At 39.2% G+C, this 15469-nt stretch overlaps 1 long non-coding RNA gene across 1 annotated transcript; it reads right to left on the bottom strand.

Moving 5' to 3' along the window:
* Positions 1-1316: 1316 nt before the first annotated feature.
* On the bottom strand, positions 1317-2101 carry LOC126620700 (uncharacterized). Its single transcript, XR_007622603.1, has 3 exons — positions 1994-2101; positions 1756-1910; positions 1317-1395 (listed from the first exon to the last, which is right to left on the bottom strand). It is a non-coding gene; the product is annotated as an uncharacterized LOC126620700 (long non-coding RNA).
* Positions 2102-15469: the final 13368 nt, after the last annotated feature.

The following is a 15469-nucleotide window of genomic DNA, read 5'->3' on the forward strand; positions in this document are numbered from 1 at the left end:
AACAACTTATTTTCACAGTTTTGGGTGAAAAAAGCTGAAAATGTGAAGCAACAAAAATGAACTTATTCTCACAGCACAACTTAAGCAGTTTTTGTTTTTTTTTTCAAAACACATATACCAAACCAATTGACACACCCCGACCGAGGTCAAGGCATGCTGGCCGTCACGTGAGAGTGACGTAGCCATGTGCACAGTGTGGAAGCGATAAAAGTAGCAAATATACAAATAATTAAAAAAATCACATTAATATAGTGCACTACTAGCAGGGAGTGTTAGGAGTTAGTTACAACCGTAAACACTCCTAATAAGAGCATAAAAAGTCTAGGTGCAGTCTAGTAGGACAAGTACTAGTTACACAATACCAGAAATGTCCTACTATTATTCAATAAGTCAGAACTATTGACGATCCCAAGCCACCAATAGCAAGCTTACTTAGAACCTAGAGGGGCGCAAAACAGAAAACGTGAGTGGGCAAAAACAAATGTTTTACAAAATCATTTCATTTATCAATATACTAACCCCTCGCTGTAAAACATGTATTATTTTCCCAGAATCAAGATATAAGCATATACATATACATATATATATATATATATATATATATATATCTGAAATCATATCAATTCAGTTCATGCTTCACATAATCATATTCATATGTATGTCATGCCAAAATGTAACAAAGTAAACAATCCAGGTAATAATAATTTCAGAGAAATATGATATGTTAGCCGGAACTTCTGTGGTAGTCTGTACGGCTGAATTCATAGCTCAAACTCAATCTAGTCGGAGTCACTACTATGACCTATACGGCAATGTACTGCACATAAGTCGGAACCTCTAGACAGGGTCTATACGATAAGGTTGGGTGTAATATAATTATGCTCAACTCTATTCTCTCATAATAGCCGGGCGATAAATCACTAGTCACCTACGAGTCGGAACCATGAATAAGGTCTGTACGACAAGATTGTGTACTTAAGTTGGATCCAATATGAGCATATAGTGTGGGAGGTGACGTAAATAAACAGGCCTGTAATTCATATCTATGGCTAATTCACAATCATCCTAGGTGCAGCTTTATGAGCTCAACATTACTTAATCACATATCACCTATCACATCATCGATGATTCTCACAACCAAACATAACCTACCTGAACTCACCTGTGCCTCCACAACACCACATTCATATATATATGCAACCATGCAATGCATATTCCAAATATAGAAGCATTTGGCATATTATTTCTAAGCATACTTTCCTTAAAAATGCATTTCTAGGAAATATATAAAGTATATAAGTATATACTGAAAACAAAAGCCCACTCACTAGTATGTCGAAGGGTCGTAGCCCCCGAGTCGCCCGTGGATACGCTCGTCCTCGGGATAAGTCTCACCTATATGCGAATTAACTATAAAAACGATATTTTGAAGCACATATACAAAACCAGCTAATAACTTCTCATACATTACTCAATTTTGGTATTTAAATATACCAACACGACCTACACAACCTCACGAACATCGTGATATTTTTAGAAAAATTTTCCTATAGCTCACGCGCCCTCACGCGCCGGGGAGGGCACGGCATCACGCGTCCTCACGCGCATTACCTTCAACGTCCAGACGTTGGAATAGTGCCACCGGCATCAAATTCTGGGCAGACTTGCAACTGCCCATTTCTCTTTCGTTTTTGCACCATTTTCTACAAAATCTTCACCCAAATGTCACAAATTTCAAGAGAAAGAAGGCTATACCTCTTTGGAGCCTCAAATCCTTCGAAAACACGTCGGAAAAATCTCACCAAAACCAGCCACCTTCGAACCTCGTGATCCCGACGTCCAAAACCTTCAAATGAAGCACTCCGAGCTTCTTTGGGACCTCACTAAGCTCGCTATGAGCTTGGATTGTCCTAAAATACAACCATTCGAAAGTTCATGAATAGTGCTCAACTCGGAGCTTGAGTTTTCAACGTGAAATCGAACGAGTTCTTACCTGAAATGGGTACCTTTGTACTCGTATGGTCCTCACAAACACAATGGTACCAATTTTTTCTTCGATCCATGATGATTTGGCTTGGTTCGACCTTGTCTATACGGAGGAGAGGGAAGAAAGAGAGAGTGAGTCTGAGAGAGAATACGGGAGAGAGGAGAGAGAAAGGGTATGGATGTGAGTGTGTGGTTCCAAAGTGTACACCAATCATAACCAAAAATTTTCTTACTTCTAATTGGGTCCAAATTAGTAGGGACTTAATACATTGGTCCTTAACCACAACCACACCTAGTCCCACGATGCCACAAACGCTCGAGGGCATTTTAGTATTTTCACATCAACGATAACAAAATAATGTACATTTCCAGGACGGGTTGTGACAATCTCCCCAACTTATAAAATTTCATCCTCGAAATTACATACAACCAATACATCCACTAATAATCATAAAACAATCGTGGATACATCTCTCTCATCCGATCATCTGTCTTCCAAGTAGCTTCTTCCACTGAATGATTTCTCCATAACACTTTTACTAAACAAACTATCTTGTTCCTCAGTTCTTTATCCTTCCAATCCAACAAAGTCACTGGCTCCTCATCATAAGTCAAGTCCGAATTGATTTTCAAGGGTTGAAGGGGAATCACATGTGAAGGATCTGAAACATAATGTTGAAGCATCAAAACATGAAATACATCGTGTACCTTGGACAACTCTGGAGGCAACTCAAGCCTGTAAGCAACCTCACCGACTCGCTCGGTGATCAAATATGGTCCAATGTACCTAGGACTCAATTTTCCTTTCTTTCCAAATTGTACAACACCTCTCCAAGGTGATAGCTTCAGGAATACCCAATCACCTACATTATACTTTCGATCAGTGGCATGCTTGTCTGCTAAGCTCTTTTGTCAATCTTGGGCCGCTTTTAGGTTAGACTTAATTACCTGAACATTTTGAGTAGTCACATCCACAATCTCAGGGCCCATTAAAACTCTTTTGCCAACCTCTGACCAACATAGAGGTGTACGACAAGATTTCCCATAAAGTGCCTCAAATGGTGCCATACCAATGCTTGAATGATAGCTGTTGTTCTAGGCGAACTCTATTAAATCCAAACAATCATGCTAACTATCTTCAAACTGCAGCATTGAAGATCTCAACATATCCTCTAATGTCTGAATGGTCCTCTCAGATTGTCCATCTGTCTGAGGATGATATACCGTACTATAAAGCAATCTCGTACCAAGAGCTTCCTGGAATGCTATCCAGAACTTAGAAGTAAATCTGGGATCTCGATCCGAGATAATATTAATTGGCACACCATGGTACTTCACAATCTGTGTAATAAATAACTTAGCTAATCGGCTTAACGAATACTTCTCCCTCACTGAAATAAAATGTGCTGACTTCGTAAGCCGATCAACTACTACCCAAATGCCATCATAACCATTTTGTGTGTGAGGAAGCTTGTATACAAAATCCATAGTAATATTTTCCCATTTCCACTGCGGAATGGGAAGTGGCTGGTTGCATCAACCCAAACGGTTTCTTTCTTTCAGCTTTAACCTGTTGGCAAATGGCACACCTACTCACCTATTCGACAATTTCTCTTTTCATACCTGGCCAATAATAAAATGGTCTAATGGTATGATACATCTTAATGCCTCATGGATGCATCGCATATGCCGATATATGTGCTTCATCCAAAATTTCTTTCTTTAACTCTGCATTGTTTGGCACATACATTCTGCTTTCCTGCATAAGCATACCATCAGTTTCTCGAATATCAAAATCTTTCTTTTTTCCTTGGTTTCTTGCTTGAATTATTTCATGAGTCTCCTCATCAATCATTTGAGCCTCAAGTACACGGTTAACTAAAATTGGCCTGACCTGGAAATTAGCAAGCAAGGCTTCTATTCGATTTTCCACTCCTAGCTTCACTCTAGTGGACCTCAAATCTGCTAAAAGAGGAACATGACAATCATAGATGGCATTAAGTCTGGCTGGAGTCTTCCTACTAAGTACATCAGCCACTGCATTTGCACGACCAGGATGGTACTCAATTGTGCAATCATAGTCACTAAGTAACTTAATCCATCTTCGCCGACGAAGATTAAGATCTCTCTGAGTAAATAGATACTGGAGACTCTTATGATCCGTGAAGATCTTACATTTCTCACCATAAAGATAATGTCTCCAAATCTTCAAGGCAAAGATGATAGCTGCTAACTCCAAATCATGCGTAGGGTAATTCTTCTCATGAGGTTTCAACTGTCTCGAAGCATAAGCAATTACCCTACCATGTTGCATCAATACACAACCCAAACCATTCAGAAAAGCATCACTATAGACCTCATAATTACCGCTATCATCCGGAAGTGCTAAAACAGGTGCATGGGTAAGATAGTACTTCAGCTGCTGGAAACTTTGCTCACATTTACTATCCCACTCAAACTTAACATCCTTTCGAGTCAACCTCGTCAGTGGCAAGGCAATCATTGAAAAATCCTTAACGAACTGTCTATAATAGCCTGCTAAGCCAAGAAAACTCCATACCTCGGTGACGGTTCGAGGTTGTTCTCAATTCTCCACAGCTACCACTTTCTGAGAATCCACTTGAATGCCTTGAGCAGAAACGACAACTTGATTCAACCAAAATTCACATTTGCTAAACTTAGCATATAGTTGGTGTTCCCTCAAACTGCTCAGCACCAATTTCAGATGTCTAGCATGCTCAGCCTTAGACTTAGAGTTTACTAGGATATCGTCAATGAAGACAATAACAAACCTATCCAAATATGGCTGGAATACTCGATTCATCAAATCCAAAAAAGCTGCAGGTGCATTAGTTAACCCGAATGGCATCACAAGAAACTCATAATGACCATATCGAGTCCTGAATGCGGTTTTAGGGACATCTTCATTTTTAATCTTCAACTGATAGTATCCCAACCTCAAGTCAATCTTAGAAAATACGCAGACACCTCTGAGTTGATCAAATAAATCATCTATACGAGGCAATGGATAACGGTTCTTAATGGTTACCCAATTTAATTGCCTGTAATTAATGCACAGCCTCAAAGTCCCATCTTTCTTCCTCACAAATAAAACTGGAGCTCCCCAAGGTGAAGTACTAGGCTAAATAAAACCTTTATCCACTAACTCTTGTAACTGCACTTTCAATTTTCTTAATTCAGCAGAAGCCATTCTGTAAGGAATTAAGGATATAGGATTTGTACCTGGAAGCAGATCAATAACAAACTCCATCTCTCTATCTGGTGGCAATCCAGGCAAATCCTCAAGGAATACATCCGAAAAAGATCTGACCAGACGAACATCCTCCACACTATTAGGAGCATCATCATTCAACACTACATGAGCCCAATATCCCTGACAACCTTTCGACAACAATCTCTTTGCTTTCATGGTTGAAATAATACCATGCCTCACCCCACTAGGCTCTCCTACAAATGTAACTTTAGGTAATCCAGGACAATGAAATGTGACTGTCTTCCCATAACAATCTATGTTGGCACGATTATAGTGTAACCAATCAGTGCCCAAAATCACATCAAAATCCATAATATCCAACGACATAATATTAGTCAGCATAATAATACCCTTTACTATCACTGGACATCCTAGATATACCCGATCCACAAAACATCTATCCCCTCTAGGCATAGAAAATTCTAAATTATATCCTAGAGGTGTAGGATGAGGTGGTGTCACTTGAGTAAATGTATGAGAAATAACAGAATGCGTAGCACCACAATCAATCAACACTTTTGCAAAATAACCAAGAATATTTAACGTACCTATGATTAAATCTGGATTATTCTGGGTATCTTGCAGTGACATGTTGTGGATATGCCCCTGACTCTGCGGTCGTTCACTGCGTCCTCTGTTGGCATGAATACCACGTCCCTACCTCTGCTAACCTGACTGCCTCGAAGATCTTGCACTACTAGCAGCAATCTCTCCCTGCTGGGGCTGTCCCCCTTGATACCATTGAGATCCTTGTTGGAAGTATGCCCACAAAGCCACTCATTTGATGTAATAGCTTTTGGAATACTTATTGTATTAAACTATTATATGTTTAATGAAGGGCAAAGCTTATTGTTAATCACTATTTATTGTATCATGTGTTTAAGCAATAAGGGAATCCAAGGAAAGTATTTAATCTGAGAGAAGTAATCTAAGTAAGTTAGATTAACGAGACCTTTCTCTTATGTTCATTCCTAAAACGTTCCTAGCCATAGGATTGCCAATTGGGCATTGACAATCCGCTAAGGTTAGTATGTGTTATGTTAACTCAAGCATGAGTATGACTAGTCTTAAGTCATTTAGTGTTGGACACTAACATAAACACATAGGTGCTCGAAAGAGTAATCGAGTACACTGAACAACGATCAAAAGAGAGTTCGAACATACATGTGTAAGAACTCATTAGGTGCAATATGCAAAGTAGTCCTTTGAACTGAGGCATCATAGATGTCTAATGGTTAGGTCCTTGATCTTTGATCATGTCAAAGGCATTCCATCGAGAGTGTCCACGACATTGTTGGGGTCAAGCTATCTAGTCATGTAGGCATATGAATGCACAACAAGGGATCTCTAACCTTCCATGGTGGAAGGAGAATACTCTAAGATATGATTCAGGAGTCTTTGGCCAAAGCATACGAATATGACTTAGGAAGTATGTTCCAAATCATATTCAATTGAATCATATAGAGAAATATTACATTGGATAGTAAACATGAAAAAACTATCACTCAAACAATATGATTAAGAGTATTGTATTAGAGAATGATTGTATTGCATTGTAATTGTAACTGGATAGGTTCTCCAACCAATTCTATTTAGCTTGGGTAACCATGACATGCTGCTAGGTGTCACTCATGATTTGTGGAAGCCCTGAAGATTAGCAAACACTAATCTTAATCAAAGGGAGAATTGAAATGAAGTTTCAATTCACAATCGATTGTTAAGAGTAACAATCACCCACTGCCTCGCTAAATGGAACCTAATGGATCGTACACCGAGTAAGGATGAAAGTGAAGAAATATAAATGAAATGGATAAGCAATTAAATGGTTTAATTGAAAATGGTCAAGGTTAATTAATTAGTTGATTAATTATACGAAAGGTTCGTATTGGGCTTTTAAGTTAGTTTTGGGCTTCGGGGTCTAAAAGGGTTTGGTCCACTAGGTCCATTATGTTTACGTTGTATGACAACTAAAACAAATATGGGCAAATAGCCCAATCACTTAAGATGGCCGGCCATAGTGAAGGAAGTGGGAAGTTTTGCTTAATTGCAAGTTTGCCACTCACCTAAGAAAAGAGATATAAAAGCATCTTTATAGCTTTTACCTCATTAGGGTTTTCTTGAGACAAAGATGAGAAACACTTTCTCTCTTTTTCTCTAAAAGAGGCCGGCCACTTAGGGAAGAGATAGCTAGCAATATTTTCTTCTCTAAGTCATCCATTTCATCTTCACACCTCATCCTTGGTGTGGAGACTTAGAGACACCAAATCTATGGTGTTCTTGGAGATCCTTTCCTCACATCCTCAAGGAGCAAAGGAGCATCAAAAGGAAGAAAATCACAAGGAAGATCCAAGGAGCTAGGAGGTGACTTGAAGGCCTTCCACTTGGGTGAATCCCTTGTGTAAACAAGGATGAGCTTCAAGGGTAATGAATCTCTAAATCCTTCATTCTCTTTAATGTTGTTGAAGAGTCTCTTGGTTAACCATTCACTAGGCTTTAAAAGTCATGGGTTTTAGAATTGTTTTGAATGCATGCCTACTTTAATATGTTAATAGTTTGCCTATGTGTTCAAATATTCTCACATGTTCTTAGCTAGGACAAAATTTTTCCTTCAATCTTCCGACTGAATAAGGCTGATAAGACATAGATCCTCCCTGGTACTGAGGGTACCCACTCTGATACTGAGGATCTTGAGAATACTGCTGTTGTCTTGAGGTGTAGGGAGCGGTGTCGCCTTGGTAGTGGTAGGCACCTCCTCGTCCTGTCTTAGTATAACCACGAGATCCTGAAGCGTACTGGGTAGGTGCAGGTGGTGGGAAGGAAGGCTGCTGGGGTCTCTGCCGACTATGAGGGCATTGAGCAGCCCTATAACCCATCTGTCCACAAGTAAAACATCTGTTGCTGCCTCTCGTACATTCCCCTAAATGCCGATTATTACACCTGCGGCATAAAGGAGCACCAGATCCTCCTGAACCACCAAAATCTCTCTATCTCTGGAACCTCGGACCTCCAGTGAATCTATCACCTCTCTTCTGCATATTAGTACTTAATCCCCCGCTATAAGAGCTGGAACTGCCACTACTTCTCTTAAAGTTCTGAGTCTTGCGGGGTTCTTGAAATGCTTGCCCTTTTCCTTTGTCATCTCGCCCCTGACCCCCATTTTTTCCCTCTTTATCCTCACTTTCACTAAGCATGTTCTCTGAGGCCTCAATCCTCAGTAGAATCTCATAAAACTCTTGGTAAGAGGCACAATGAGTAGATGTCGCTATGGAACACCATTTCTTCTTAGTACTGATGCGAAAATTATCTTAACACACAAATTTAACCCTCTTTTATCAATTGTAGTAAAGAATGTAAGTAGGGATCGTTCTGGACCAGGGATTAGGAGGGCTTGCTAATAATCTCTAAACTGACTCAAAAACATAAAACTAAACGTAAAAACACTAAACAAGACTCACAAGACTCAAAGCAAACTTAAAATACTGAAAACAACTTAAAACAACTACATAAACTTAAACTAGACACTAGGAATGACTTTGGACAAAAATTGACTTTTACTTATCAAAATACTTAAAAACACAAACTAAAACAGATTTGAAACACTTTGAAACAAGAAACTAAAAGGGGGGTTTTGATTTGGATGAAGTTGTAACAAACAAACAAGTATGAAAAACTAGACAGATTGTAAAACAAATGTGAGAAATAAGATGATGGATGGGATAGCTAGGGATAGCTAGAAGCTTTTTCTCCACACATGACATATATGCAAATAATTCGATTTCCAGTTACTACTCCATTGAATTATGAACGACAATGCTCCAAATTAACCGTGACATCACTAGTTAACTCTCAGATTTTCCTTTATTTGATTGGATCGGATGACATCATTCGACAACCCAAAACATTCTTCAAAAGTTCCCTACATGACATCATAATAGAGATACAATCAAAGATCATTACGTTTAATGAAAATCATAAGCATTGACAAAGCACTTGCAACTATGACATCATGTCACTTATGCTAGGAATTGAATTTAACGCGATCGTTTATAAGCGGCCTCCACTACTTATGAATATAAGTTTGTAACGATTATATGAAACTTTCTTATATTCTAGCAATGGATTTATGCATGCCAATTAAGTGTCGACCCTTAATTAACAAATACAAATAAGTTATCAATCAAATAGTTAAGCCAATTGCATTCACGATTCAAGAGTTCATAACTGGAATTTATCAAATTATATTGCACACATAATCATGGCTTTGAAATCACCCCTAGCCAAGAGGAGTTTAGCCACTCATATTTACAACAAAACGAAAGGAAATGAATTTAAACATTAGAAACAAAAGAAAGAAAACACCTAAACGCTCCAACGATCCAAGTTGAACAGCAAGCATATCCAAGCACTTTCCTTCCCTTCGTTTGCTACGGCACAAGGTGTTGGTGAGTGTTTGAAGGTTTGTTTGTATAGAGGAATGGCTGAATGTGTTTAGGTTGGATGGAGGTCACGGCAAGGAAAGGGAAATGAAGGTGCATGGAATTGTGTTTTTGTTGTGGGAATGTGTAGAATGGTTAAGAAGAAAAGACTCTGCCTTGCGGCAGAATGTGTCTTCCTCCCTTCTCCCTAAACTGTCCCACTGAATGTGTCTTTGGATGGATATATTTGTAGGCTAGGGAGAGGATGTAGTGGGTGGTGGTAATGAGTGGATGTAATGGTAGGGGAATGTGTTGGGTGGTTGTAATGAGTGGATGTGTTGGGTGAAATGAGTGTGCTAAAATGGTTATTTATAGGGAGAGGATGATGCACAAACTTCAAATTTCGTCCATTCCTTTTGCTCCAAGTATATGTTATCCATTCCATGCCCAAAAATGCTCCAAAATGCTCCAAAATGCACATCTTTGACACATTAACCCTTTGGACCTACAAACACACGAAAATAGCTTAAAATACTAAAATAACTACGAACTAACAACATAAATGCCAAGAAACAAGCTAACTAAGTCGCATAAATATGCTCCTATCAAGTACCCAAACTGAAACAGCGAAGCATCTCTACCGGATTAGCAGCAACCTCCGGATTATATCTCGACAGATCAGTAAACATCCTGTAATACTCATTAGGAGACATCTTCCCTTGCCTTAGATGACTAAACTCTTGTTTCTTAAGATCAACATACACAGGAGGAATGAACCTTTTCCGAAACCGTTCCTTAAACACTCCCCAGTCCACAATCTCCTCTGGGGTCATCTCATAAGATTCCTATCTCCACCAGGATGCAGGCTATTCTCCCAAAAACCAGGTAGTCGTCTCGACCCACCTATCAGGAGGAAGGTTCCCCTGACTCTTCATCACCTGAAAGGTCTTCTCTACATGATTCAACCATTTTTCTACCCCCTCATAACCTTTATTACCCATGAAGTGAGTTAACTTCAGATTATGGACTGTCTCAAGAGGTGTCATCTGGGGAGTACGGAATGCTGTCTGAATGGCAGACACTATAACTTCCCCTAATTGAGCAATATCAGGGAAACTAGATTCAGCTGGTTGACGGGGCTCTCTACGAGGCGGCATAGTTCTGACATAAGACATCACAGGGATTAGAACATTCAAGAATTATACAGGACTGCTAAACCTAAGCTCTGATACCAAACTGACACACCCCGACTGAGGTAAAGGCATGTTGGCCGTCACGTGAGAGTGACGTAGCTATGTGCACAATGCGGAAGCGATAAAGGTAGCAAATATATGAATAATTAAAAACTCACATTAATATAGTGCACTACTAGTAGGGAGTGATAGGAGTTAGTTACAACCGTAAACACTTCTAATCAGATCATAAAAAGTCTAGGTGCAGTCCAGTAGAATAAGTACTAGTTACACAGTACCAGAAATATCCTACTATTATTCAATAGGTCAGAACTGCCGACGATCCCGAGCCACCAATAGCAAGCTTACTTAGAACCTGGAGGGGCGCAAAACAGAAAACGTGAATGGGCAAAAAAAAATGTTTTACAAAATCATTTCATTTATCAATATACTAACCCCTCGCTGTAAAACATGTATTATTTTCCCAGAATCAAGATATAAGCATATACATATATATCTGAAATCATATCAATTCAGTTCATGCTTCACATAATCATATTCATATGTATGCCATGCCAAAATGTAACAAAGTAAACAATCCAGGTAATAATAATTTCAGAGAAATATGATATGTTAGCCGGAACTTCTGTGGTAGTCTGTACGGCTGAATTCATAGCTCAAACTCAATTTAGCCGGAGTCACTACTATGACCTATACGGCAATGTACTGCACATAAGTCGGAACCCCTAGACAGGGTATGTACGACAAGGTTGGGTGTAATATAATTATGCTCAACTCTATTCTCTCATAATAGCTGGGCGTTAAATTGCTAGTCACTTACGAGTCGGAACCATGAATAAGGTCTGTATGACAAGACTGTGCACTTAAGTTAGATCCAATATGAGCATATAGTGCGAGAGGTGACGAAAATAAACAGGCCTGTAATTCATATCTCTGGCTAATTCACAATCACCCTAGGTGCAGCTTTATGAGCTGAACATTACTTAATCACATATCACATATCACATATCACATCATCGATGATTCACACAACCAAACATAGCTTACCTGAACTCACCTGTGCCTCTACAGCACCACATTCATATATATAGATTGCTTAAGGGAAGGGATCCCCATTTTTTGAAAAAAATGGGGATTAGGTGTGGGGCCCACTCCACATCGAATTTCAACGATCCGAACCGTCTATTTTGTTAGTCTCGATTCATAGATCATCCTTGCAAAATATTAGCTAAATCGGAAATGTTTAAGACATCTAATTGGGTTCAAGGAAATGAACGAATACTTTGTTATATAAGAAAAAATGAAATTTGATCTTGATAATTAAATAGGCAAACGGTTTCGGATTGAATTGAATTGAATTTTTGCAAGGATGATCTATGAATCGAACTAACAAAATAGACGGTTCGGATCGTTGAAATTCGATGTGGAGTGGGCCCCACACCTAATCCCCATTTTTTTCAAAAAATGGGGATCCCTTCCCTTAAGCAATCTGTATATATATATATGCAACTATGCATTGCATATTCCAAATATAGAAGCATTTGGCATATTATTTCTAAGCAGACTTTCCTTAAATGCATTTCTGGGAAATTTATCAAGTATATAAGTATATACTGAAAACAAAAGCTCACTCACTAGTATGTCAAAGGGTCGTAGCCCCCGGGTCGCCCGTGGACACGCTCGTCCTTGGGATAAGTCTCACCTATATGCGAATTAACTATAAAAACGCTATTTTAAAGCACATATACAAAACCAGCTAATAATTTCTCATACATTGCTCAATTTTGGTATTTAAATATACCAACGCAACCTACACAACCTCATGAACATCGTGATATTTTTAGAAAAATTTTCCTATAGCTCACACGCCCTCACGCGCCGGGGAGGGCACGACATCACGCGCCCTCACGTGCATCACCTTCAACCTCCAGACGCTGGAATAGTGCCACCGGAGCTGGATTCTGGGCAGACCTGCAACTGCACATTTCTCTCTTGTTTTTGCACCATTTTCTACGAAATCTTCACCCAAATGTCACAAATTTCAAGAGGAAGATGGTTATACCTCTTTGGAGCCTTAAATCATTCGAAAACATGTCGGAAAAATCTCACCAAAACTGGCCACCTTCAAACCTCGTGATCCCGACGTCCAAAACCTTCAAACGAAGCATTCCAAGCTTTCTTGGGACCTTACTAAGCTCACTATGAACTTGGATTGTCCTAAATAACAACCATTCGAAAGTTCATGAATAGTGCTCAACTCAGAGCTTGAGTTTTCAACGTGAAATCGAACGAGTTCTTACCTGAAACGGGTACCTTTGTACTCGTATGGTCCTCACGAACACAATGGTACCAATTTCTTCTTCGGAGGAGAGGGAAGAGAAAGAGAGTGAGTCTGGGAGAGAGTATAGGAGAGAAGAGAGAGAAAGGGTATGGATGTGAGTGTGTGGTTCCAAAGTGTACACCGATTACCCCTAAAAATTTTCTTACTTCTAATTGGGTCCAAATTAGTAGGGACTTAATACATTGGTCCTCAACCACAACCACACCTACTCCCATGATGCCACAAACGCTCAAGGGCATTTTAGTATTTTCACATCAACGATAACAAAATATAGTACATTTCCGGGATGGGTTGTGACACCAGCCCTAAGAAAAGTATTTATAAATCAAAGCATATTTGTCAATTTGACCCTTAAACTTGCATAGAGCTATCAATTTCACCCCTGAACTTTAATTTTAGCCGATTACCCCCAAATTTTTATAATTAGCCAATTTCCCCTTGAACTTTAATTTTAGTCGATTACCGCTTGAACTTTATATATAGCCAATTTTCCCCTAATGGTAGATTTAAAAATTTTATTCAATAGTTTATCCCTTTTGATCACGCGGACAACATATATGAGAACTATATGAGGACAAAAAGAATGGAAAATTGGATGGATGAAAAATTTATTATCTAATGCTAGGGAGGAAATTGGCTATTTATAAAATTTTAGAGGGGTAATCGACTAAAGTTAAAGTTCAAGGGGAAAATTGGCTAATCATAAAAGTTGATAGGGTAATTAGCTAAAATTAAAGTTCAGGGTGGAAATTGGCACCTCTATACAAGTTTAGAGAGCAAACCGACAAATACCTCTATAAATCAATTTGATGTGGGTTTTTCGGGTTTTCAGCTATATTTGCTTGAACTTTCATGGCCTTCTGGACTAGCGCATCTTTGCATAGCCTGTCAGGCATTTCCACTGCATTCAGAATTAGACCCGTCTCCTTCATCTTTATGAATATCTGGTCCACTTCTTCCGCAGCCTGTGGGGGCTCGGGAACTTCTTGAGGCTCCTCCCTCTTCAACTTGTCGAGTCCCAGCTTCAGCTTTCTAGCACTGTCAGGAGCTCTATTGTGTTGCATATCAAATCCTCAGAACCCCAAAACCTCGCCCCAGGCAAAACCGAAGACGGAAAAAAAACATGGACAGGAGCGATTTCGGCTCCGACATTAGGAGGAGTAGTGGCAAAGAATGGAAGAGCGAGAACGGGAGGATACGGCGTCGTTGGTGGTGTTGGAAGTATGCCCACAAAGCCACTCATTTGATGTAATAGCTTTTGGAATACTTATTGTATTAAACTATTATATGTTTAATGAAGGGCAAAGCTTATTGTTAATCACTATTTATTGTATCATGTGTTTAAGCAATAAGGGAATCCAAGGAAAGTATTTAATCTGAGAGAGAAATGATCTAAGTAAGTTAGATTAACGAGACCTTTCTCTTATGTTCATTCCTAAAACATTCCTAGCCATAGGATTGCCAATTGAGCATTGACAATCCGCTAAGGTTAGTATGTGTTATGTCAACTCAAGCGTGAGCATGACTAGTCTCAAGTCATTTAGTGTTAGACACTAAGACAAACATGTAGGTGCTCGAAAGGGTAATTGAGTACACTAAGCAACGATCAAAAGAGAGTTCGAACATACATGTCATGTAAGATTTCATTAGTTGCAATATGCAAAGTAGTCCTTTGACCTGAGGCATCATAGATGTCTAATGGTTAGGTCCTTGATCTTTGATCATGTCAAAGGCATTATGTTTAAGTTGTATGACAACTAAAACAAAATGGGCAATTAGCCCAATAACAAAGACAAGGCCGGCCATAAGGGTGAGTGGAAGCAAACTTGAATTAATTACAAGTTTGCCACTCATTAGGGTTTTCTTGAGGCAAAAAAAGAGAAACACTTTCTCTCTTTTTCTCTAAAAGGAGGCCGGCCACTTAGGGAGAATTAGCTAGCAATCTTTTCTTCTCTAAGTCATCCATTTCATCTTCACACCTCATCCTTGGTGTGGAGACTTAGAGACACCAAAATCTTTGGTGTTCTTGGAGATCCTTTCCTCACATCCTTAAGGAGCAAAGGAGCATCAAAAGGAAGAAAAACACAAGGAAGATCCAAGGAGCTAGGAGGTGACTTGAAGGCCCTCCACTTGGGTGAATCCCTTGTGTAAACAAGGATGAGCTTCAAGGGTAATGAATCTCTAAATCCTTCATTCTCTTTAATATTGTTAAAGAGTCTTGTGGTTCACCATTCACTAGGCTTTGAAAGTTATGGGTTTT

The sequence above is a fragment of the Malus sylvestris genome, chromosome 5 (assembly GCF_916048215.2).
Source record: "Malus sylvestris chromosome 5, drMalSylv7.2, whole genome shotgun sequence".
Taxonomy (NCBI): Eukaryota; Viridiplantae; Streptophyta; class Magnoliopsida; order Rosales; family Rosaceae; genus Malus; species Malus sylvestris.